This window comes from Dermochelys coriacea, chromosome 1 (genome assembly GCF_009764565.3).
Source record: "Dermochelys coriacea isolate rDerCor1 chromosome 1, rDerCor1.pri.v4, whole genome shotgun sequence".
NCBI classification, from domain to species: Eukaryota; Metazoa; Chordata; order Testudines; family Dermochelyidae; genus Dermochelys; species Dermochelys coriacea.
Window position 1 is genome coordinate 196,333,446 of NC_050068.2, and position 25,304 is coordinate 196,358,749.

The window sequence follows — 25,304 nt, forward strand, 5'->3', positions numbered from 1 at the left end:
GTGTTTGATAATAAAAATTTAATGGCCACAGAAAGTATTACAATCAAATGTAAAAGGAGGATTAATCTAGGACTAATTAGGGAGCAGATAAGCAAGTTCTAATGATACTATATAGAGCATTAATAAAATCAGTAATAGATTATGCACGTCAAGCCTTTAGTTCTGCAACCAGATTCTACCTTTTTAAGCTCCAGTCAATTCAATCTCAAGTGCTCCATATTGCAAGTGCTGCATTTCTTACAACATCACTGTAATGCAGTGACATTTTGAGCTAAAGTCAAGAGAAATCGCACAGATAAGAATAGTGGACAAATATATGTGGAATATTGGGAATTAAGCTGATGAAATGTAGCTCAACACAGAAAACTCCTTTATGCTCTTAGGATTAAAATGTGGGTAAAAAAGAGTTAAGTGAAAAGGAAGGATTAGAAGAGATTAAAATTTATAGTCATGGGGCAGTAAATTATACCTGGAAAATCATCTCTCTGGATATGGATTTAGAATTCTAAAATAAAATAAAGAAAAAGAGTCATCCTATATGCCAGATAGTTTGAGTTTATATGTTGTATATGGAGTAAGCATAGCTGACTATATAATGATGGATCAACAGATGAACCAACAGGTAGAGTGAAAGCAGTCTTTTGAATCCCTGAGACTGGAGTTAAGAAATCTAAAAGATTTTTCAATTTTGTAGCCATTATGACAGCTGTATTGGGGAAAATAATGGTAGCATTAAACTGGATAAGGGACATACAGCCTTGCACAACTTATCTTTTTGAACTCATTAATAGGTATACTGGCAATTAAAAGGGATACCTCAGAAAGCAGAGGTGATCTAATCAAGTATTATTTCTGACACACAGGTATGAATACAGTACTAGCATGGATTCCAGCACATGCTGGGTTACTTGGTAATGAAATGGCAGATAAAGCAGCCAAAAATGCTTTAAACATGGAGAAATTTATATAAAGTTTCCTTTGAGTAAGCAGGATTTTAAAAGTTTGATTAAAAAGGAATGGCAAGAATTGGACCAAGGAGAAAAGAGGAAGAAGATTCTATGAAGTATGCCCAAAAATAGAAAATAATGTGTTATTCCAAAGTTACACCAGGATCAGTGAAGTGCTCATATTTAGACTGTTAACTTGTCATTGAGGTTTGAATAATAATTTACATGTAATGACTAGATACTTGAAGGTGACAGAACATACTATGGGAGTTTATGAGAGTATTGTGAAAGTGGAGTAACATATTAAAAAGTGCTATTACACATTTTTTTATAAATACAGAGCAGGGTAAGAGTGTAGTGGCAGGAATGTATAAGGAATATAGTTGGTGGTGATTTAAGACTCACTGGATGAGTCTGCTTCACAAAGAAGAGGATCTCAGCTCACACACTGTCCCGAATGCCAGAGTTATCTATTCAGCTATGCTGCTGTTGGCTGAGACTCTGCTAGTTACCCAATAAAATACCTTCCATGCTATTTAAATGACCAAGAAGGGTCTCTACATGCAGTCCAGAGCAGCAGTAAGTTGTCATGTTTATTAAATGGTAGTTTAAGGTGAAATGAGTGAGGAACCTGCTGAGTACAGTTGCTATTCCTCAACTCCTGTTCCTTATGTTCTCTCCCCCATCCCCAGCCAACAGCAGCCCAGATCATGCATTACACATGGGATGAGGGTATCTACATGGGTAGGGGATGCCACCATGTGTTCACATTTCCCCTCTGTGTACCCTACCAATCCCTTTTCCATGTGGATTCCATGATTTTGCTCCCCTGCAGGAGACTATTTGGAAACCAAGACCAGCTCAGAATGCAGCTACCCACTGCCAAAGAAACCACAACACACCAAGCTTTACAGCCTCTGCTGGCTGCAAATAAGTTTCTGGGTGAAATTCAAGGCATTAGTCTTAAGCCCTTGTTACTAAAGAGACCATTTCTATCCTTGTTTCATAATCAGAGAAGCAATTCAAGCTGGATCTCTCTTGGTTCAAGCCCTGATCCAAAGTCCACTGAAGTTAAACAGAATCTGTCTTAGGTATTTACATGGCTCCCACTTCCATAGTATCTGAGTGCCTCAATCTTTATCCTCATACTTCTCTCCCTCACAGGGATGCTATAACAGAGCTCATTTTACTGATGGGAAACTGAGGCAGAGAAATCAAATGACTTGCTCAAGAACACACAGGAATTTACCCAGTCTCCTAAATCTCAGCCCAGCACCCAAACCACTTAACCACCCTATTTTCTTTCATCTTTTTCCATTGTCTTCAAATGGGCTCTGACTCAGGCCCTTAAACAAGGCACCTCTCCTGGTGAGTGTTCTCCAGGAGAGATTCCTAACTTCAGAATTTGCTTCCATCTTGTTCTAGCAGCAACCGGATTGTGTAAACCTTTTGGCTATCTTTTATGGTAGGCAATAAAGTGGCGGTGTGGGGGTTGGGGGAGAGAGAAGAGAAGAACGTGGGCAGGACACTGGAATATAGGGGAACTATATGGCAATTTGGTGAAGTCTGAATTTTTGTTCTGAGTATTGCCATTAGTAAAATTTGTAAAGCACCAGGGATATAAAATTGGCTATAGAAAACAAATAAAGGTTTCAGAGTAGCAGCCGTGTTAGTCTGTATCCGCAAAAAGAAAAGGAGTACTTGTGGCACCTTAGAGACTAACAAATTTATTTGAGCACATGCTTTCGTGAGCTACAGCTCACTTCATTGGATGCATTCAGTGGAAGATACAGTGGGGAGATTTATATACACAGAGAACATGAAACAATGGGTGTCTCTCATGTAAGGAGAGTGATCAGGTAAGGTGAGCTATTACCAGCTGGAGAGTGGGGGGGGCGGGGAGGGGAAATCCTTTGTAGTGATAATCAAGGTGGGTCATTTCCAGCAGTTGACAAGAACATCTGAGGAACAGCGGGGGGGGGGGGGGGCATGAGGGGGGAATAAACATGGGGAAATAGTTTTATTTTGTGTAATGACCCATCCACTCCCAGTCTTTATTTAAGTCTAAATTAATTGTATCCAGTTTGCAAATTAATTCCAATTCAGCAGTCTCTCGTTGGAGTCTGTTTTTGAAGTTTTGTTGTTGAAGAATTGCCACTTTTAAGTCTGTAATCGAGTGACCAAAGAGATTGAAGTGTTCTCCGACTGGTTTTTGAATGTTATAATTCTTGACGTCTGATTTGTATCTATTTATTCTTTTACGTAGAGACTGTCCTGTTTGGACAATGTACATGTGCCCTCAATGCCCCTCTGCCATGTACATTGGCCAAACTGGACAGTCTCTACGTAAAAGAATAAATGGACACAAATCAGACGTCAAGAATTATAACATTCAAAAACCAGTCGAAGAACACTTCAATCTCTTTGGTCACTCGATTACAGACCTAAAAGTGGCAATTCTTCAACAACAAAACTTCAAAAACAGACTCCAACGAGAGACTGCTGAATTGGAATTAATTTGCAAACTGGATACAATTAACTTAGGCTTGAATAGAGACTGGGAGTAGATGGGTCATTACACAAAGTAAAACTATTTCCCCTTGTTTATTCCCCCCATCATTCCCCGCTATTCCTCAGACGTTCTTGTCAACTGCTGGAAATGGCCCACCTTGATTATCACCACAAAAGGTTTCCCCTCCCCCCGCTCCCCTGCTGATAATAGCTCACCTTACCTGATCACTCTCCTTACAGTGGGTATGGTAACACCTATTGTTTCATGTTCTCTGTGTATATAAATCTCCCCACTGTATTTTCCACTGAATGCATCCGATGAAGTGAGCTGTAACTCACGAAAGCTTATGCTCAAATAAATTTGTTAGTCTCTAAGGTGCCACAAGTACTCCTGTTCTTTTTGCAAATAAATTAAACATGCCCTCCAGCGAACAGGCACTCTTAGAATCTCTCTTTTTCCTCCAGCACCTGCTGACACTTTTCTTTATGTTAAAAAAAACCCATAGTATTTCCATTAAAACACTGAGATGACATGTTAATACAAATCCTTTTGAAATAAACATCCTTAGAGCTTTTGTGGAACTTAATGCATATCAGTCACGTGAATTTACACTAGCATTCTGCATACTGGGCCTTCCAAGTCATCTCTGTAAGCCCACATATAATTTAGATTTGATTGTTTGGGGTTTGTAATCCTTTTCAAATTGAGTGTGTCCCCTTTGGATTTCTTGCCTTGAATTATAATTGATCTCAGGACTGAAGGGCCTTCACTCTGCAATGATTGCTTTTTAGGGAAACTAAAACAGTGCAGATAGTGGCATGCTGGTAAAACTTGCCACTGCCTGTAGCTTGCATGCATGAAGCCTTCAAATTGTGAGAGTCTGGTTTTAGAGAATCAGGAGTAATGCATTATTAAACCTTATCTATAGAATGTGATGAGCTGACTGTTCTGTTCTACTATACTCAGAGGAGATATGCTAATAATTCAGAACGTCATTGAACTTTTGTCTTAGACTAAAAGTTTTATGCTGCTACTGTTGTGTTTAGGATTACTGCAACACGATTCTGCCATTAACAGGGACAGGATTGGGTTCTTTATTTCTTCCCAGTTATCTTTCAAAGGCCAGGGAAAATGGGATGGATTGGGCTTACTTTATATACTATGGGGTAAGGCATTGATTTGCTGAGGACATCCGATGAAGTGAGCTGTAGCTCACGAAAGCTTATGCTCAAATAAATTTGTTAGTCGCTAAGGTGCCACAAGTACTCCTTTTCTATTTGCGAATACAGACGAACACGGCTGCTACTCTGAAAACTATCAGGACTGTTTCTGAGGATGGAGATTGATCACCCTGAGCTGTATCATTCACTGTCCAGCTCTACTCTGAAAAGGCAACCATAAAAACAGCATATCTCTGAGTGACTCCAGCTCAAACTTGCCCAATTCAAAAGGTAAACTTGCAGGACTAAACCCTTAGAAAATGCACTCTTGGATCTGAGCATTAAGATGCATTCTTTCCTTCTCATGATAGGTTTCAGAGTAGCAGCCATCTTAGTCTGTATCCGCAAAAAGAAAAGGAGGACATGTGGCACCTTAGAGACTAACAAATTTATTTGCCACAAGTTCTCTTTTTCTTTTTCCTTCTTATGTATCACCACCAGTAAGAGAGGTACTACAAGCCAATAGACCAGTTTCCACTCTCAGAATGAAATCCTGCCCTCTAATGCCAAAGGCAAAATTACCATAGACTTCAATGACGTGTGGACTTCACCCTCAGTATTCAATTTGCCCAAATGTAACGGAGAGCAAAATTTGGGCCCACAATCAGAATTTAGCTAGTAAATCTATTAATGCACCAGCCAGAAATGAATCTCTCTTTCTCCTGTGGTTTCATTTTCTCTGTATTCTGATAGGAGGAAAAGGCTGGGGGAAAAAAAAAAGAAGAAAGAAAAAAAAGAATTAAGTCCTGATCAGCCCTTTTAAATTCTTGACTGTTCTTCCTTGGTGACTTTACTTACATAAAAGTCATGCTGGACTCAGGAGTCTCCTAAAGTTGAACAACTTTAAAAAAAAATAGCTCACTTACTCAGCAGGTGGACTTTTAGCCCTTAACATGTCTGTATTACATCACAAAACATACTATATTCAGATAATGTTAAGGTTCTGACTTTGGACCACAATAGCGAGGAAATTCTGAGTTAAGTTTGAACTTCTATCTGTATCTATCATCATACTGTGCCTACAGCATGCATTGTGGGCTTCTGGTCCCTTGTGTAGCTATGAAAGGTGGCCTATTGTTTTGGTGATCCTTTCAAAATGTACGTACAATAGATAAAGAATATGGGTTAAAGTGGACCTGAAGTGTCGATTTTTTTTAAATGACAAAGTACAGAGAGGTTCTCCGTTCAAAATTTCTTTGTTTGTTAGCAGGGCTCACACTAATGTGCTAAAAATTGCTGCGTAGATGGTGCTTTGATGTGGCAGTTTGTGCTCTGAAGCCCATCACCCCAGGCTTTAGACCTCAAGCTCCAGCCCAAGGTACAATGTCCACACAGCTATTTTTAGAACGTTAGCACAAGCCCCACTAGTTCAAGTCTGTGGACCCAGGTGGGGAGGCTTGCTCCCAGGTGTACTGTATTTTGATAATATCAAAAATAAGTATAGAAATGCAACTGATATACAGCACACTGATTGTAAATGTAGAAATACAGTTTCTTTATATCAAATTTTTATATATGCCCCCCCCCCCAAAAAAAAGTCCCTGACTACTCTTATTGAAGATTCAGCATGAGAAATTCCCAGGCAAAGGCAGAGTTTTTTTCCTTCTTCAATTAAAAGGGAATCCAAGAGTAGGGCTTAATACGAAATTGTGGTTGTAACATGACCTCCAGAACCAGTCAATACTCTGTAATCACCTCAACAGCGAAACCAGCGATCAGGCAAGATTTATTTATTTATTTTGCATTCCCATTATTTACATCTCCTTTGTAAAAGAATAATTGATAAATTCTCCAAGGCAGCATCATTACATGCCAAGTTTTAGCACAGAATGAACTGTTACAGCTAAACTCTAATCCCTTATAAACTATTTCTCCATGCAAAAGAGATGCTATAGATTACTAACAGCAGATCTATTCATCATCAATTTAAGTGCAGCTTGCCTTCTGCATACAATATCTATAAGTGTTTGTATATCTCTGGCCAATGTCTGCAATCAATGCTTTTTTGGCAAGCCGCAGAAAAGAGTTGTCAAATATCTAAATCTTTGAAATATGTAGTTGACCTTTATTCCAGATTGTATTTGTGATAAAAAGATTTTTTTTAAATGTTTACTTTCATGGGAAAACACGATTGCATTTCTCATAGACCTGAGGGACTTTTTTTACTGCCTGTCTGTTCTTTCACATCAACAGCACCAACTTAAGAAAATATGATTTTCTCTCATCTTTGTAGTTTAAAAAGGTATTGCTGCGTACAAGGCTGAGAAAGTGGTGGGAGAAAACAAAATAAATCCAATTACTTTATTAGTTTAATTGCAATGCTTCATACACTAGGAGACCAAATGGGAACTCTAATCAATTTGCAAATAAAGTCCGGCCAGATTTTACATAGGTTTCTCCAGCAACCAGAACTATTTAAATTCTAAAAAGTGCATTCATCAATTGCTGGTCAACATCTACATATATGCCTTTTCTTTCAGTCAGTCTTATAAACATTGTTATAATTCAGCAGCAAGAACTACAGAGGCCTCTTTCATCTTACTTGAGCTCTCATGCTGAGAAGCAGGACTGGTCAGATTAGTAGTTTATTTAATAAATAAACTGTGAGATGAAATTAGTCCTTTTTCCTGCTTGCAAAATTCAAATCATTTGTGAACCAGTCTTGAATTCTGTTAATGTGTTTCTGATTTAAAAGTATTCATAGACCCTCGTTTCAACTTTGGGGATATTCACAACCTATTTGCTCTTTGTTCTTTGTGACTGGTCACATTAAGTAATGGGATATTGTATTTGGTCTCATTGGATGACAAACTCTTAATCACCCCAAAAATACTTGTGTTCCTAGGAGTATTTGTACAAACAACAATTTCCCAAATAGCCGTATAAACCAAAACCTATATGTTGACGCACAAACCTAGGAAAACTAAACAGCGGTTTGAAATTGTTGACAAAATCCTCTTTGGTGTTGTATTTGACCAATTCTAATGGTATTGTAATGCTCAGTGTAGATAGTACCTCTGCCAATAGTTGGTGCTATACCTTAATCTTAGTATTGTTTTGCATGTTATTTTGTTGTATTTGAAGTGGGGGGGGAGGGAGAAGAGAGTAGTACAAAATTAAGTTGTTACTCCAGTGCTGGAGTTGTTACTTGCAGTGTTCCAGTAAATTCTATAAGCATGTATAACTTTATTGAGACTCCTACTTTATCTCAGAGGCCTCCATCATTCAAAATGACTTTCCTGTTACAGAAGTGTCGGGGACTCTGTGCCAGGCATAATTCTAACACTACTTTTAAGGGTATCTGGCCTCAAGTTTTAACTATTTGTCTGAAGTTCTTGGCTGCATTAAAAAAAAAGTATAAAGTAAGACTGCAAGACAAGCCAGTTTACTAAAACAAAGTACGGAATGTACATCTTCCAAAAGAAAAGAAAAGAAAAGAAAAGAAAAGAAAAGAAAAGAAAAGAAAAGAAAACACACACACACACAAACCAGCCTTGCGGGAAATTCAGCAGCCGCATCCTATAGCTTTGCGAATGCTGTGCGGGATACTAGAATATCATGTCAAAAGCATTTGCTGCTATGATTCTTGCTGTATATTCAATCTAAACTCTGTTGGGCTTCTGTTGCCGGAGGGCTGGGCTTTGGGAATTTTCCTACAATCTGCTGTGGAAAAGCCAGGCAGCGGTTTTACTGAATTCAACCTCCATATCCTTCACCATTAGGCAAGAGTAAAATTATGATTAATCCACAAGGAGTGAATACTGTGAGCAAGCTGTGCTCCAGTTGTCCATGATCCTGAGGTGGCTCATGTAAGTAAGTGATTTTTTTCCCCAGACAAATGCGGAGGCGTTCTTTGGGAAGAAGGTGCAGTATTAATGTGAGGTGGGGATAAAATAAGGGAATGCAGTAAATTGAGAAAAAAAGTTATGGATATTGCTGCTTCATCCAGGACAAACAGCCTCCTCTCACACAGAAAACTCAGTGTTTGAGCCATGCTATTTCCTCTCTTTCAATCTTGTAGGGGAAATACATACGTACATACAAAGCCCTAATGTTGAACTATGCCCTCTGGAAAAGAGCAAGATACCACACACACACCACATGGGTGTACCTTGTTGTCCCCTAATGAAAAACAATGTGTCAGAGGCTCTAAAAAGTGACACAGTTAAAAAAGGTTCGACATTTGCCCAAAAACTAGGGGCCTTCGTTTTAAGCCCCAGGTCAGCAGAGTACTTATACCTGTGCTTAATTTCAAACATCTGAGGTGTTCCATTGAAATGAATAGGATTAGTCACGTGCTTGATGTAAAGGAATTCTTTAAGGCCCCAATCCTGTTCCCACTGAAATCAATCACAAAACTCCTAATGACTGATATGGTGCAGGATTAGAAATGGTCTGAGAGTGGAATTTCCACCATGTGGGAAAATGACATTTTGAAATTTGTTTTCATACTGAATCAGAACAAAAAGACATTTAGAAATTGCCTGTGTAATGAAAATTTGAAAAACCATTTGGATTGTTCCAAATGTTTTGTTGTGAGAATGTTGAATTATTATATAAAAATCAATGTTACAGCAGAAACATCAAAAACAAAATGATAAAGTCAAAACATTTCACCTTCTCAAAATGAAACACTCTGACATTGTAAAATTGCAAGTTTTGACTCCCCTTTCCCCACCATAGAAAACTTTATTGAAATTGGCACTTTCCTGCGAAATATTTCAATTTCAATGAAACTGCATTTTCTGACAGACAGCTGTTCTGTCGAAAGTTTATCAACTAGTTCTATGCAAGGCTGATCCTTAAGTGGTTTGCTGAGTCAGGGCTTCTGAGCAGGAGGCTTCGAGGTGCAGAAGGCGGTGGAGTGCAATTCAGTGACAACCATGGAGTCCTTGGAGGCCATGAATATTTTACAATGAATTTGCTTCTTTTTCAGACATATTTACATTTGTTTATTTTGGTTCCTCTCTAAGCACATAGTCTTTACTTGGGGCCTGATTGAGAACTCCTTATGCAGACTGGTGAGCAGTTACTCCTATAAGCTGTTGCTACCAAATTCTGCTGAACCTGAAATTATAAACACTTCAGTTGGGGCCAGGAAAGCCAGCTGGCAGATTGTACTAATAGATATTGTGTAATATTTTAGAACTGTCATGTTCTAGATAAACTAAACTGCCATTAGAAAGGAGAGATGCCTGGCAACAGTGCTGAACAGATATACAGTGGACTTGCTCATGTGAGTAACTGTTCACTAATGTGTGTATGAGGGTCATAACCTAGCCCTTATACACATTTCAAATTATGAGGGTAAAAATACAAAACCAATTATCACACTTGGCAACAGTTTCCACCATTGCAAATGGGTGCCCAAACTGAGACAACCTGGGCCTGATTCAGAGGCTCTGAGCCCTCAGATCTCCAGCTAAAGTCAATGGGAGGCAGAACCTCTTGAAAATCAGGCCCATGGTGCCTCAAGTTAGATGCCCAAGTACTGAAGCATCTCAAAAATCAGTGGCTATTTTTGGAGGTGAGGGAGGAAATGTGTCTGTATTACTTAGGTTTGTTTGAATGCTGTGGAATGAGCATCAGAACATGCTAGCAACCAGATACGTGGGAGCAGGGCCAATCAGAGGGGGGAGCCAGGAGGGCCATTTGGCCTGGGCCTCAAGCTCAAAGGGGGGCCTCAAATTTAGACACTTGTGAATTTTTTGGCATTTGATAAATTTCGCAACTTGTTTTTATGTGCACAAAAGCTAGATTTTTCCTCAATAATTTGTGCATTTGCACAGAAAAAGGCTAGAAAAACATTTGTTAAATAAAAAATAAAATATTCACATTATGTCTTACTCTTTTTTTGGGGCCTTATTTTGTTTTCATGTTTCATCATTTTTATTATGGGGGCCAGGGGCCTCAAAAGCTGCAAGTGGCCCAGGCCTCTCTGGACCTCCAAGAAGGCCTGCATTGGAGTATATAGGGTGATATGATGTAAAATTGACATTTGTTTCAGCTTTAGACACTCCTTCTGATATATTCTCCAGCAGAATACTGCTTATACAGACTGAGCTAAATGGCATTTTTCCATCAAGATATTCTTCTACAGTGCTTGTACATCTGTTCAGCATTGTTACCAGTGTGACAAAGTTCCTGCTCTACCTTGGTGGGTCTTGCGCTTATTGGCGAATTTGCTCGCCTTGGAGCTTCACGGCAGCCCTCAGCTTGGCCGTTTTTCTGAACCCATAGTCCAGGTTGACTCCTCCTGTGTCTGACCAGGAGTTGGGAGGATTTGGGGGGAACCCGGGCCCGCCCTCTACTCCGGGTTCCAGCCCAGGGCCCTGTGGAATGCAGCTGTCTAGAGTGCCTCCTGGAACAGCTGTGCCACAGCTACAACTCCCTCGGCTACTTCCCCATGGCCTCCTCCCAACACCTTCTTTATCCTCACCATAGGACCTTCCTCCTGGTGTCTGATAATGCTTGTACACCTCAGTCCTCCAACTGTCTGGGTTCTCACTCTCAGCTCCTAGTGCCTCTTGCTCCCAATTCCTCACACGCACACCACAAACTGAAGTGAGCTCCTTTTTAAAACCCAGGTGCCCTGATTAGCCTGCCTTAATTGATTCTAGCAGCTTCTTGATTGGCTGCAGGTGTTCTAATCAGCCTGTCTTAATTGTCTCCAGAAGGTTCCTGATTGTTCTGGAACCTTCTCTGTTAGCTTACCCAGGGAAAAGGGACCTACTGAGCCTGGGGCTAATATATCTGCCTTCTATTACTCTCCTACAGCCATCTGGCCCGACCCTGTCACAAATTCCCCCCCCCCCCCCGCGTTCAACACTACGGGGTTGGGCAACTTGGGACGTCAGGCAGTGTACTCGTGACAAGCCATCTGCATTGCCATGGTGACTTCCAGCCTGGTATTGTATGATGAATTGGAAAGGTTATAGGGACAGGAAACATCTGGTCACCCTTGCGTTCTTCTCTTTGTTTCGCTGCATCCACTGGAGGGGTGCATGGTTGGTCACAAGGGTAAACCGTCGTCCCAGAAGGTAATAACATAGTGTTTCCATGGCCCATTTCATAGGTAGGCACTCTCTTTCAACCACTTCATACTTCTGCTCTCTCAGGAGGAGTTTTCTGCTGAGGTAGAGGATTGGATGTTCTTCATCTCTGACCATCGGCGATAGGACAGCTCCCAATCTTACTTCAGATGCATCTGTTTGTAAAATGAATTCTTTGTTGAAGTCTGGGGCTATAAGCATGGGGTTACTGCAGAGGGCTCTGTAGATCTATGAATGCTTTCTCTGCGGCATCTGTCCACTTCACCATGTCTGGACCCCGGGCTTTTATCACGTCTGTCAGGGGACTTGCTCTGGTAGCAAAATGGGGAATAAATTGTCAGTAGTACCCCACCACACCCAGGAATGCCCGGACTTGCTTTTTCCAATTTGGCCGGGGCCAATTTTGGATAGCCTCTAGTTTCTTCCTACAATGTAGCCAAGGTCTTTAGCCTCGGCTAGCCCTATAGCACACTTGGCTGGGTTGGCTGTGAGCCCTGCCTGTCTTAGCGTGTCCAGAACTGCTTCCACCTTTCCTAAGAGGGTTTCCCAGTCGGGGCTGTGAATAGTCACATCATCCAGGTATGCCGCTGCATAACTGGTATGGGGTCGTAGGAGCTTGTCCATAAGACGCTGGAAGGTGGCAGGTGCCCCATGCAGTCCAAAAGGAAGAACAGTATATTGAAACAGACCCTCTGGTGTAGAGAATGCCGTCTTTTCTTTCGCATCTTTGGCAAGGAGAATCTGCCAGTATCACTTTGTTAAATCAAGGGTGATCAAAAATAGGGCATTGCCCAGGCAGTCAACTAACTCATCGATACAGGGTATGGAGTATGCATCGAATTTGGATATCTCATTCAGCCAGCGAAAGTCATTACAAAACCTAGTGGTGCCATCGGGTTTGGGCACCAACACAATCGGGCTTGACCACTGACTGTGGGACTCTTTGATGACTCCCAGCTCCAACATCCTTTTTACCTCTGCCTTGATCTCCTCCCTTTTTGCCGCTGGGACCCGATAGGGCCTTAAAGTTACCTTTGCCCCAAGGTCTGTGATAATGTGGTGATATGCTCCGGTGGTCCAGCCTGGTTTGGTTGAAAACACGTCCTGGTATCGGTTGATCATCTCAGTTACCTCCTTCTTCTGGTTTGGTGCCAGATCAGTGGATATCCTTATCTGCTCCTGTATATTATTTCTCTGGATCGGGGTCTCTTGGGCCACTACACACGCCTCTCATTGGTGCCAAGGTTTTAAGAGGTTAATGTGATAAATTTGTTCTTGTTTCCAGCATCCTGGCTGCCGCACCTTGTAGATTACTTCCCCCATGGGTTCAGCCACCTCATAGGGCCCCTGCCATTGGGCCAAAAGCTTGCTTTCTGCCGTGGGTACCAACACCATCACCCGATTCCCTGGGTGGATCTGTTGGACTTTTGCCTGGCGATTGTAATGGGTTCGCTGGGTCTCCTGCGCCTTTTCCAAATGTTCCTGTACAATAGGGGTGACCCGGGCTAACGGATCTCGCATCTGCAACACATAGTCAATTATGTTTCTCCCCTCACTGGGTTCCTCTTCCCAGATTTATTTTTCAATATCTAGTATGCCACGGGGGTGGCGTCCATATAATAATTCAAAGGAGGAAAACCAGTTAAGGCCTGAGGTACCTCCCAGATTGCAAAGATACGGTAGGGTAGTAGGGTGTCCCAATCCTTCCCATCTCGACTTACCACTTTCCTTATCATAGCCTTGAGGGTTTGGTTAAACCTTTCTACCAGCCCATCAGTCTGCGGATTATAGACTGAAGTTCTCAGGGTATGTATATGAAGCAGCGTACAGAGGTCCTTCATTAGCTTTGACCTAAATAGGCTACCTTGGTCTGTTAAGATCTCCTTTGGTAGCCACACTCAGGCAAAGATCCCCACCAACTCTTTAGCTATCGTTTTAGAGGCAGTGTTCCGCAGGAGGACGGCTTCTGGGTAGCGAGTAGCATAATCCAGAATGACAAGTATATATTGATGGCCCCGGGCTGTCTTCTCCAGGGGTCCCATTAGATCCATGCCTGTTCGCTCGAAGGGGACCTCTATGATGGGAAGGAGTACTAAAGGTGCCCTCAAGTGGGGACGGGGACTGTCTAACTGACACTCCGGGCAGGACGCACAGTACCTCCGCACTTCTTCATGTACTCCGGGCCAGAAGAATCGTCACAGTATCCATGCCAGGGTCTTCTCTACCCCCAAATGCCCCCCAAAAAGATGACTATGGGCCAGACTTAATACAGCATTCTGGTGTTTTTGAGGTACTAGGATCTGCTGTACCTTCTGCCCCTATACTGGTGCAACCCAGTATAAGACATTCTTCTTCATTATGAAGTAGGGTCCTGGTCCCTGGGTTTTCCCTTCCACGGGGACCCCATCTATTTCGGTCACCTCCTTCCTAATGTTGTCGTACCTTGAGTCTTCAGCCTGGTCCCGTCCAAAATTTCCTCTCCCGGGGCTAATCTGCCTGAGATCTAGGGGGCCAGTCTCTGTTGCCTCAACTGGTTCAGAGGCATTAGGGTGTGGGTCAGACTCAGGTGCTTCTCCCTCCTGGATGGCCTCCTTTTCAGCTGCTCGGGTCCACCTACCTACGAGAGCGACCCTCTAGCTTTGGGCCAATATTTGGGTTCCCAAGGCCTTTGCTGGGAAGGGCCTTAGCTGCCCTTCTTTCCCTTTTCGTCTTTCTACGCTGTCTGGGAGTGGAGAACAAATCTGGGGATATTTAAGAGAAGGTTGGGGGTTGACAGTCTACTGTGGATGCCTCACTACTTTCAGGGTGTCCCCCTTTCTCCAATTTCCCTACCGGGAGTAAGTCTCCAAACCCTGGAAAGTCCCTCCCTATGAGCATTGGGTATGGGAGTTTAGGGACTACACCTGCTGCTACCTCAGTAGTGTTCCCCTGAATCTCAATTTTTACTGGGATGGTGGAGTAATAACCAACTGTCCCATGGACGCATGTTATCCCCATACGCTTAGCCCACAGCAGCTGACTACGCTTCACCAGCTTCCCCGAGACAAGCGTGATAGCACTCCCCGAATCAACCAGTGCTGTGGTCTCTTCCCCATTTAGCTTCACTGGTCTAGTGTACATATGTGGGGATAGTGAGACTCCCACAAGGTGGATTAGGGAGCATGGGTCTGCCCAGTTCCCAGGTTACACTGCATAGGCTCCTCGGCATTGGGACACTATGCAGCTACGTGTCCCCACTCCCCGCAGGCGTAACATCTGTATGGAGCCCTAGGCATTCCCCGGTCTCTTGGTTTGGGTAGTCTAACATCATGATCCTTTTCCCCCTCAGTGCTCTGACTCTTTGTGGCTTCTGGTGGGCCTTCAGCCCCTCTCTTTTTCCACCTGGGTTCTCCTGGTGGCCCAGTCACCCGAGCTCTAGGGCTTGGTGCTGCTAGTTTAACCCGGGGTGCTTCTTCCTTAACTGGTTGGCTCAGCTCCCTCGCTGTCCTCTGCCTTTCTATCAGCACGACAACCTCGTCATAGGTGGAGGGTTTGTTCTGGCTTACCCAGGCACGAAGGTCTGGCGGTAGTCCTCTCATATACCAGGCAATAACCAGAACCTCTAGTATCTCCTCCAGACTCCGGGACTCAGTTCGTAACCACTTTTGTGCGAGATGGAGGAGGTCATATAATTGAGACTGCGGGGTTTTGTTTTCCTGGTATCTCCACTCATGATATCACTGGGCCCACACTGCGGTCATTACCCCAGATCTGGCCAGGATCTTGCTTTCAGCTGGGGGTAGTCTGCTGCAGCCTCTTCAGGCAAATCATAGTAGGCCTTCTGGGCCCCCTCACACAGGAATGAAGCCAGTATGCCAGACCACTGTTCTCGGGGCCAAGCGTCCCACAGGGCTGTCCTCTCAAAGGCCAGGAGGTATGCCTTTACATCATCCTCCCGCATCATTTTCTGCGGGCAATTGTTGGCCCGCATGATCTGCGTCCCATCATGGCCGCGGTTCAGCTCTGTAAGGGCCTTCACCTGGTTTACCAGTTCCCACAACATAGCCCAGTCTTGAGCAGCCTGGTCCATCAGCAGGCGATTAGTCTCTTGCTGCAGCCGCACTGCCTCCTGTTGGGCAGCTGCCTGGACACGAGTAGCCTCCTGCTGGACAGACGTGGCTTGTTTCAGTGCCCGCACTACCTCCTCCATTGTGGTGAAGAAAAAAAAAAAATAAAAATAGACCCTCCTCCCTTTCCCCCCCCCCTTCCTTCCAAACCCCCTCCTTCTTCCACCACGCTGTGGACACTGGATCCCACTTCTCACACCAGTTGTTACAACGTTCCTGCTCTACCTTAGTGGGTCTTGCGCTTATTGGCGAATTTGCTCACCTTGGAGCTTCACGGCAGCCCTCAGCTTGGCCGTTTTTCTGAACCCACAGTCCAGATCGACTCCTCCTGTGTCTGACCAGGAGTTGGGAGGATTTGGGGGGAACCCGGGCCTGCCCTCTGCTCCGGGTTCCAGCCCAGGGCCCTGTGGAATGCAGAGGTCTAGAATGCCTCCTGGAACAGCTGTGCCACAGCTACAACTCCCTGGGCTATTTCCCCATGGCCTCCTCCCAACACCTTCTTTATCCTCACCATAGGACCTTCCTCCTGATGTCTGATAATGCTTGTATACCTCAGTCCTCCAACAGTCCGCGTTCTCACTCTCAGCTCCTAGTGCCTCTTGGTCCCAGCTCCTCACATGCACACCACAAACTGAAGTGAGCTCCTTTTTAAAACCCGGGTGCCCTGATTAGCCTGCCTTAATTGTCTCCAGAAGGTTCTTGATTGTTCTGGAACCTTCCCTGTTACCTTACCCAGGGAAAAGGGACCTACTGAGCCTGGGGCTAATATATCTGCCTTCTATTACTCTCCTATAGCCATCTGGCCTGACCCTGTCACACCAGGTACCAATCCTCTCTAATGAAAGCTAATTATGCCTAGAACATTTTTGTAATATTTTAAGTAGTAACATTTAGCACAAACCTGCTAGCTTTTCCGCACACTCAAGAAGTATTTACAGTTTCAGTGGACCATTTGAATTCTCTACTCACATTTCATCTCCATAATTAAAGTGAAGGAATATAAATCACTAGACTATTGTTCCTTGAACAAGATCTAATACATTTTAGGGGGGAAAAATGGAATTCTCATGCTACTTGAGCAATTATGTCCATTAGGTATGGTGCTTCTTTAAAAGGATGGTGTAATCTAATTAGAGGGCCATATACAATATTTTATTAAGATGACATTTTGGATTTTAGCACAGTTAGCATTTATGTTATGACGCCACTGCTCAGTGAATCTTTAAAAATGGTCCAAATAGACAATCTATCATCTTGAAGAGTCTGACTGTTTATGTTTCATGGAGATTTAAAGTAAGGTGACTGCTGTCTAGCCAGTGAGCAATTTTTAAAATATCCTTCAATAATACTTTCTCAAAAGCTATTATAGGCCTGTGTGCATAGAGAGAGATCATCATCAGTGTACTGCAAACAACTGACTGTAAACATACTTTGGAGAGACACGTGAAAATTATGGTGAGGGACAAATGAATGTCGTGTTAGGTAGACTACTTTTTTTGAAACTATAAATTTTAACAGAACTATTAAAGTAGACTATCCAGAGTGAATCCAGGCTATTTTAATTTAGTGTGTATGTTCTGAGGTAAAGTAGAGCCACTGGTAAAGTGCTTTTTCAATTAATTTTGAAAGCAAGGGTAGGACTGATACTAACTCCCGGTTTCCCAGATGCACTGGAGAGCCCCTATTAAATCACAGTGACCTTGTCAATCTTTAGCCTGATGAAAAAAAAAGAATTTGTATTGAAAGGTAAGTTACCTAAGTGTGCTCAGGAGCTGCAAAGGATGTGAATCATTAGGAGACAGAGGGGCTGCCTAAAATAGCAGGAAGGCTCTTAAAGGAAATCCTGTCATTTGGAGGTTAGAGGAGGAGAAATGGAGAACCTTATTTTAGACTGCAAGTTGTAAGCACTTTTTTCAGTGGAATTTAGCTGCCTAGGTCCTTTATGTTCTTTGGAAAATCACAACCTCAACTTTGAAAACTTTATAAATGGCTCAAGATCCATGATGGACATAGTGTAAATGCCAAGACAGTGATCACTGACTTCCACTGCCATCTCAGCCACACCCTCAGCTAGTGTAAATCAAAGTAGCTCCATTGAAGCCTAAAGCTCTTACTACAGAACTCAATGGAACTGCATCAGTGTACACCAGCCAGCCTTTGATTTTTAAATTGAGAATTGTCTCAGTAACATTTGCCAGAAACCTAAACAATCTTGAATTCTGGTTTTGGAGGAGAGCCAAAGAGTAATATTAAGCTTTTGTCATACAGTTTTCCTACTGTAGAGAAAAAAATTGGCTGAACGTATTTACTGTTGCAAAGACTCCTCGCTATACTTATTTTGTCACCTAGAGGTTAAAATGGTTTCCAAAATGTTGGTGTCAGAGACTTACCTGATTGTTCAGCAAGTATTCCATCACTGTATCTGAAGGGTCAAATTCACTACCAGTTTAGGTCTCTTCCTCAGACAGAGACCTGGAAAAATGGGGACATTGTCTGAGGAGAGGGTATATGACAATATCACTTTCCAGAACCCAATTATCCGCTTGGTCACAAAGGTCAGATCGAGAGCCTAAACTCCACAAAGATTATCTGTGGGCCAAATTCTCTGGTGGCATCCATTGGCAGAACTCTATTGGCTTCAGTGAAGCTACCCCAGTTTATATCACCAGAGAATTTGGTCCTATGGCTGAATTCTTACAGTGCTATAGATGACACCGAGGCGCAAATTTGGGATCTTCAGCACCAAAAACATAGGCTGTTGTACCATTTGTGCTAAAGGCAAACTCCTTATTTAATAACCAAACAGTATACTGTTCTAATCACTGAAGCCAGCCTCTAGAGAAAGACATGGTCAAATGTACTAAATTCGGTGTACTACATTTAGAGTTTGGGCCATTTTAGAGATAAGAGCCTGTTGGGTAATAATCACACTTGGATCAGAATTCCACAGCTTTGGAGTATTTGGATCAGAGTTTGTCTTGGCTCCACATTACAGGAAAATAATCAAGATAGAGTTAAAGGTTAATCTAGTCCCCTGTTCTGGATAAACTCTGGCAATTATTCCACCAGCAATTATTTTGACCCGCTTCCTTTTTAAACATACCAGCTATATTACAGGTCAATAAGCATGTATCACCCTCTGGGAAGGAAACAGAAATGGAAGTGCAGTAGCATTAAATATTCTGTTCATATTCAGAGTGGATCTAAGTTATTTGACATAGTGATCTTCGGGGACAGTTTCCTTTGCAGCAACCTCCCTCTGTTCTCCCTCTCCAGGGCCCCTTACAGACCCTTCCTCCAAGTCTTAGCAGTCCTACCACCCTCTACTTGGGGCTGAGTTAATAGCAACCAGTCTCACCAATAAACACCATCACTGCATTCCAAAGGTTCACAGTTATCTCTGGCTCTTCTCCATCCGCACAGACCTCTTCCCCTGCCACAGCCTGCTCTTCATGGAGTTGCCTCTCCTAATGGTCTCTTCCTGGGTTTAGCCTGCTGGCTTCCTTCTGTTGCCAGTGTGTCCCGTTCTATATACTGCGCTCCTTCAGAGAGCTCCTCTCAACTGGCTGGAAGAAATGGGAGCCCTTCCCCACTGTACACTACAGGGTTCCTTATCCCAGGCTATAGGAAGAACCGTGTCCTGGGGACTTCCCCCACAGCCAACTCCCAGTTCCCTGGGACCACTTCCTCTCTTCCATTATCAGGTCACTTCCTCAGTTTTTGGACATTTCAACTGGGTCTTCCGGCCTTTTCTCTTAAAGGACCAGCATACCCCATTACAGTTGGCAAAGCTTTCTGAGGCAGATAAGTTGCAGAATAATCTACATGGATCTTTTATAATACTATAGTATAGTATAATTCTACAGTTATGATCCAAAATGCTGCAATTTACCATATGGCTATGCTATAGGGTTTGAGGCTATTACTGTGGAACACTTTTTATTATTAATTATTATTATTATTTATTAAAGGGGGGAGTTGACCTTAAAATATTGGAGACCCTGTTTACTCTGCATTAAAATAAACCACATATTTGGTAACAAACAGGGGTTTGCCCTAATGTCCTTATTGGCCAAGGGCAATTTTGGCGGAGAATACCCTAGATGTTGTGGCATGTATACTGTTGAGACAATGATTTGAGAACCTTTGGAATAAAGGGAAATGAAAATGCATGCAAGACATGATCATATTACTAATTCACCATTTGTTTATATCATGAATGTGGGGGGAAATGAAAAGATTCTAAACAATATCCACTGATGGCAAAGTCCTACAGGAACTCAAGAGTGCACAAGATCATTTTTTCTGATAATTACCACCTCTGGAAGGCATATTTCCGATGTACAGCCATGCCTCTTTACCCACCTACCCCAGGGCAACCTTTTATTTTACAAAATAAACTGAGTTTTTATTTAAAAGATACACACTATGTAACCTACAAATACGTTTATGAATGGCATAACCTTGTGTTCAGTGCTTCAAGGGTCTGCAGCCTTAAGTGGCTCAGCCCAGAATTTGGAATGTTTTGTATTTGCAGTTCAGTTAGCTTAAGAACTGGCTAATGGATGCAGAGCCTTTCACGTCTAAGTCAGCCACTTGTAACCAGCACACGTCCCCTTTGTTACTGTAAAGCACACCACTAACAATGCAAAAGCAGGTTTCCATCATTTATGTGAATTTAAAAAAAAAACATTCAGTTCTTCTGAGTTTATTTCTGTACCATGGGCCTCTGGCTCAGATTACTTGCACTGAGTCTTTCCTGACTAGACAAGAATTCCCAGTAATAGGCTTTGAGCTAGAAGTGAGATCGGAAGAGGGATAACTGGCTGCTGCAAGATCCACTGCAGACAGAAGCAACAGGATTGAGCAAAGAGCTGTTCAGAAGGGTACATTCTTCATGCAGAAATATACTTTGATTCATTCCATATAAGAAGATTTGTATATGATTTATAGTCTCACTTGCTTTATTTTATTTGTATACCTATGTTTCTTGTTACTGAGGGTATGGTGGTTGGTGTTGAACATACTGGATTATTCAAATTATGTCCAAATCTTCTTTATCTAAGCCTATTTGAATTCTGATTTGGTCTTTGTACACTTTGAATGAACCATTTTAAATGTATGTATTTTCCCTTTTACTTTAATAGGTCCTTCTTCAAAGACTCTTATGCTTCCAACAGGTTTTATAAATATTAGATTTTAAACTGAGATGTGATCCCTGCTCCAATCTACTTGCATTTCTGTTTTGTTTCTTCCACTCTCTCTACTAAAACTTTACAATGTGTACTTCTGTGTTTGAGCCAGGGATATCTAGATCATCCTACAAATGTGTCATCTCATTACTGACTATGTCACCCCAGTAGAATCAATGTATGCAGATATCTTGTAAGAACAAACTTCAGAAGACCATGGGCCAGGTCAAACAAACTCTTACCTTGAAAAGGGTTTACACTTTGCCATTTTATTCATTCTTACCTGGCTGCATAATAGTAGATTTCCCCTGGGTAAGAATAAGTTGAAAGAAAATACAAAATAACCCTTTTTTGGTATCCCCACATATAGTCAACACTACCATGAACATACAAAATTAACAGAGTTTATAAGGAGGAGGGATTTATTAAGTAGACCTTGGGCGGGGGGGGAGAGTTTTAGAGATTTAAAAAAGGTTTTCTATCCCAAATCAGAATGAAAAATAGAAATCTTGAAAAATTTGTGCACTGACAAGCCAAAAATCCTCATTTGATAATTTTGAAACATTGTTTTGATTTTAATTGACTAAACAAGGTTTAAAAAGAGAAGTTTAAGTTAAATTTCAAAACATAGTAGTTTTGAACCAAGAAAAAAAACAAAAAACTTTTTGCCTGGAAAAAAAAGTTTAAAATGGGACATTTCTACAATTCCAAAATGTTTTTCCACATTTTTTCAAGTTGGGAAAATTCATCAAAACTGACCTTGTCTTGCAACACTTGGTCTCAAGGGATTTGGCATTTTTTGGCAAAAATGTTTCCTTGAAGTATTCCCAACCAGTTTTACTTATCTGACGTTAATGAGGATTTCAGTCAAAGAAATAGCTCCCTTTGTACATGCAGGACATAGCTTCTGCCAAACCCACTTGAAAAAGTTTTTGCTTGAACAAGCACCACCTGAGAGACTTTTAGAAAAAGTTGAGAGGTTACATCACTACATCCTGAAACAGAACCAGAACTACCGTTTTAGTAGAAACCACATCAAGGCACTACAATCATGTTGGAGCACAGGGCAATAGCTTAAAGTTCCTATGAAGGTGGAAATTTCCCCTTTAGGAGCTAAGTCTGTACCCTTTTGAAAAATTTTGCTCTGTTCAATTTTTTAAGATCCTTTTATTAGCATTTTTTCCTTCAGCAATATTTTTACAAAACTAAATTTAGTGTTTTCACAGGCCACTAGCTACACGTAAAGCTTTATAATATACATACCGATCCAAATGAGCTGTAGCTCACGAAAGCTTATGCTCTAATAAATTTGTTAGTCTCTAAGGTGCCACAAGTACTCCTTTTCTTTTTACTCATGCCAGTAATCTTTATCTATGCAAATAGTCCTATTGATGTCAATATACGGTGGAAGCCAGTGGAATAAAAGTCTTGAATCAGAGATGTACTGAGAACCTATATCTTCAGTTACTAGTTCACCTTTCTCAATGGGAGATTGGAGGGCTTATTCTAGAAACTAAATTTTTCCCCATCATACTGTTTAAATATGACTAGTGCTATGGTAAATGAAACAATGAATTCACACTACTTTGGCTCTTTTGGGTAATGCTGACTGCTAATTTGGCTCCTGAACCACTGATGTCTGAGTATCACTGATCTTCACTTAGAGGCTAATAATCCTTATTGTTTGAAGGATTCTAAAATGAGAATTACTGTGAGGTTTCATTTGTGCCAGACATTATATGAAATCAAGAAATGAAATGAATGTCTGTCTCTCTGGGCTTGTGTGTCCTAATATAAACACATTTTATTACTTTTCTCCAACTTAGCTGGATCTCTCTGTCCACTGATAGCCCCAGTTATTCACCTTCATGAAACCTGAAGGACCAATATATTAAACAAAGATGGTTTATGGTGCACTGAAAAGAGATTGACCAATTGAGACAATTCTCAAATGCTTCCTATTCAAGGAAGAATTGCTATTATAAATGCTGAATGGGCAACTCTCCCTCTCTCTCTCCCCCCCCCTTTAATGGGGCAACTATAAAAAGGTATTGGAGCGGGGGGGAGACATACTTTGGGGAACCATACTGTAGGAAAGTATTGTTCCACAAAATATCACTATTAAGAATACAGGCAGCAGTAACTCCAGCAGTGTTTTGAAATTTTAACAAAGCTGTGTGAAATATAAATGCTGGAAATGAAAACAGTAAGCTTTCAGGATCCAAAAAAAATATTGAAACCAACATAGCATTATTTCTATGCAAATTGGAGTGAGAGGGGTCCAGTTTTATAAAAGTCAGCCTTATTTAGAATGACAAAACACAATGGCTTTTTAATGTTCTGTTATTCAGCTCATTCTTTCCTCATATATTGCTAAAATCTATCCTTCCCCAGTCCACACATGCTTCTTTGAAATTGCCTTTACTAGCTGCTTCCTGTTGGTGAATGCTGGAACTCATGAGAGCAGGTCTGCAGATAACCAACATCTGTTATTGGCCTTTAAATGATCTGTGAGGGCCCAGTGTTTCCTCAAGTGGTTTCCACTTCAGTAGAGAAATATTGGTCCAATTTCATGGATATGCTCCAGCAGGTTATCTCCACTCTGGCATCACCAAAGCAGCACAAAGCAGGTGAAAACTGATCTAGAGAGCAATCAAGGTTCAGAGAACCAGAGGAGAAATCCTAGCCCCATTGAAGTCAATGGACAGCTGCAGCGGCACAGGAGCTAGCAAACAGAGCTGTAAACAGGGGAGTTTGAGTGGGAGTTCTGTTGGAGGAGAAGATTAACAGCACTTAGGTGGGAAGGTGATGACAGATACTGAGGCAGCTGTGGGAGTGACTCCTGTAGTGAAAGACACATTGAGGATGACTGGATGTGGAAGCTGTGGTATGTACATGATTCTGGAGGCGGGACCTGGTAAGAGTTTTTTCTGCATAAAATGCCGTCTGATAGAGCTGATGGAGGAAAAGATCTGAGGTTTGGAGATGCAGGTGGAAAGTCTGGTTGAGTTTAGGAAGGGGTTTGAGCAGATGATGGAGCAAAGACATGAGGTATCTGAAGGGAAAAGCTCAGACTCACAGACGGAAGCAGGGCTGGGGAATTTTGAGGGGAGACTGGGTGAGGAAAGTGGTCAGTGGAAGCATGTGACTAAAAGGACCAGGCAGAGGAAAAGACGGGCTAGTGAAGGAGAAAAAGAGCTTAGGAACAGGTTTGCAGAGTTGGAAAATGAAGAAGGGGCTCAGCAGGTACTTGTTGAAGGTGGAAGGGTAAGGAAGAAGAGAAGAGAGGCTAGTCCTATAGGAAAAGCGGAAGAGTCAAGGGAGACTACACCAAATATGAGCCCCAGGAGGATAAAGGATGAGTTGAAGAGGATTATAAGGGAAAATAGGAATGGAAAGAACTTGCAGCCAGAGGGAACAGGGGAGAGACTGGAGAATAGCACTGTCACCAGGAAAAGACAGGTCTATGTGATAGGGGACTCTTTATTGAGAAGAATAGACAGGCCTGTAACTAGAGCTGATCCAGAGAATAGAAGGGTGTGCTGTCTTCCGGGTGCTCAGATACGGGATGTAGACCTGAGGTTGAAAAGGATCCTAAAGGGAGCAGGAAAGAATCCCCTAATTATCCTTCATGTGGGAACAAATGATACGGCTAGATTCTCGCTGGAAAGTATTAAGGGAGACTATGCTAGGCTGGCGAAGACGCTTAAGGAAATTGAGGCTCAGGTGATCTTTAGCGGGATCCTTCCTGTTCCTAGAGAAGGGCAACAAAGGTGTGACAAGATTATGACTGTCAACAGATGGCTTAGGCAGTGGTGCTATAAGGAGGGATGGCCACTGGGAGGCATTCACGGACAGAGGACAGTTCTCTCGGGATGGACTTCATCTGAGTAGGGAAGGAAATAGACTTCTAGGATCAAGGCTGGCACAACTGATAAAGAGAGCTTTAAACTAGGAATTTGGGGGAGATGGTTGGGAGATGTCCAGGTAATCTCCACGCCAGATTTTAGCATTGAGAGGGAAGAAGACGAAGTAAGAAAGGATACAGCCGTGGGTAGGAGAATGTATATAAGGAGCGAGGGCGGTGTGGATACTACTCCAATAGATTATACTGGCTGTAGAATGACTGTGCCTAATAGGATACAAAATGTGAGCGAGGCCAAACAGCAAAAATTAAGATGTTTGTACACCAATGCGAGGAGCCTAGGTAACAAAATGGAGGAACTAGAGCTACTGGTGCAGGAAGTGAAACCAGATATTATAGGGATAACAGAA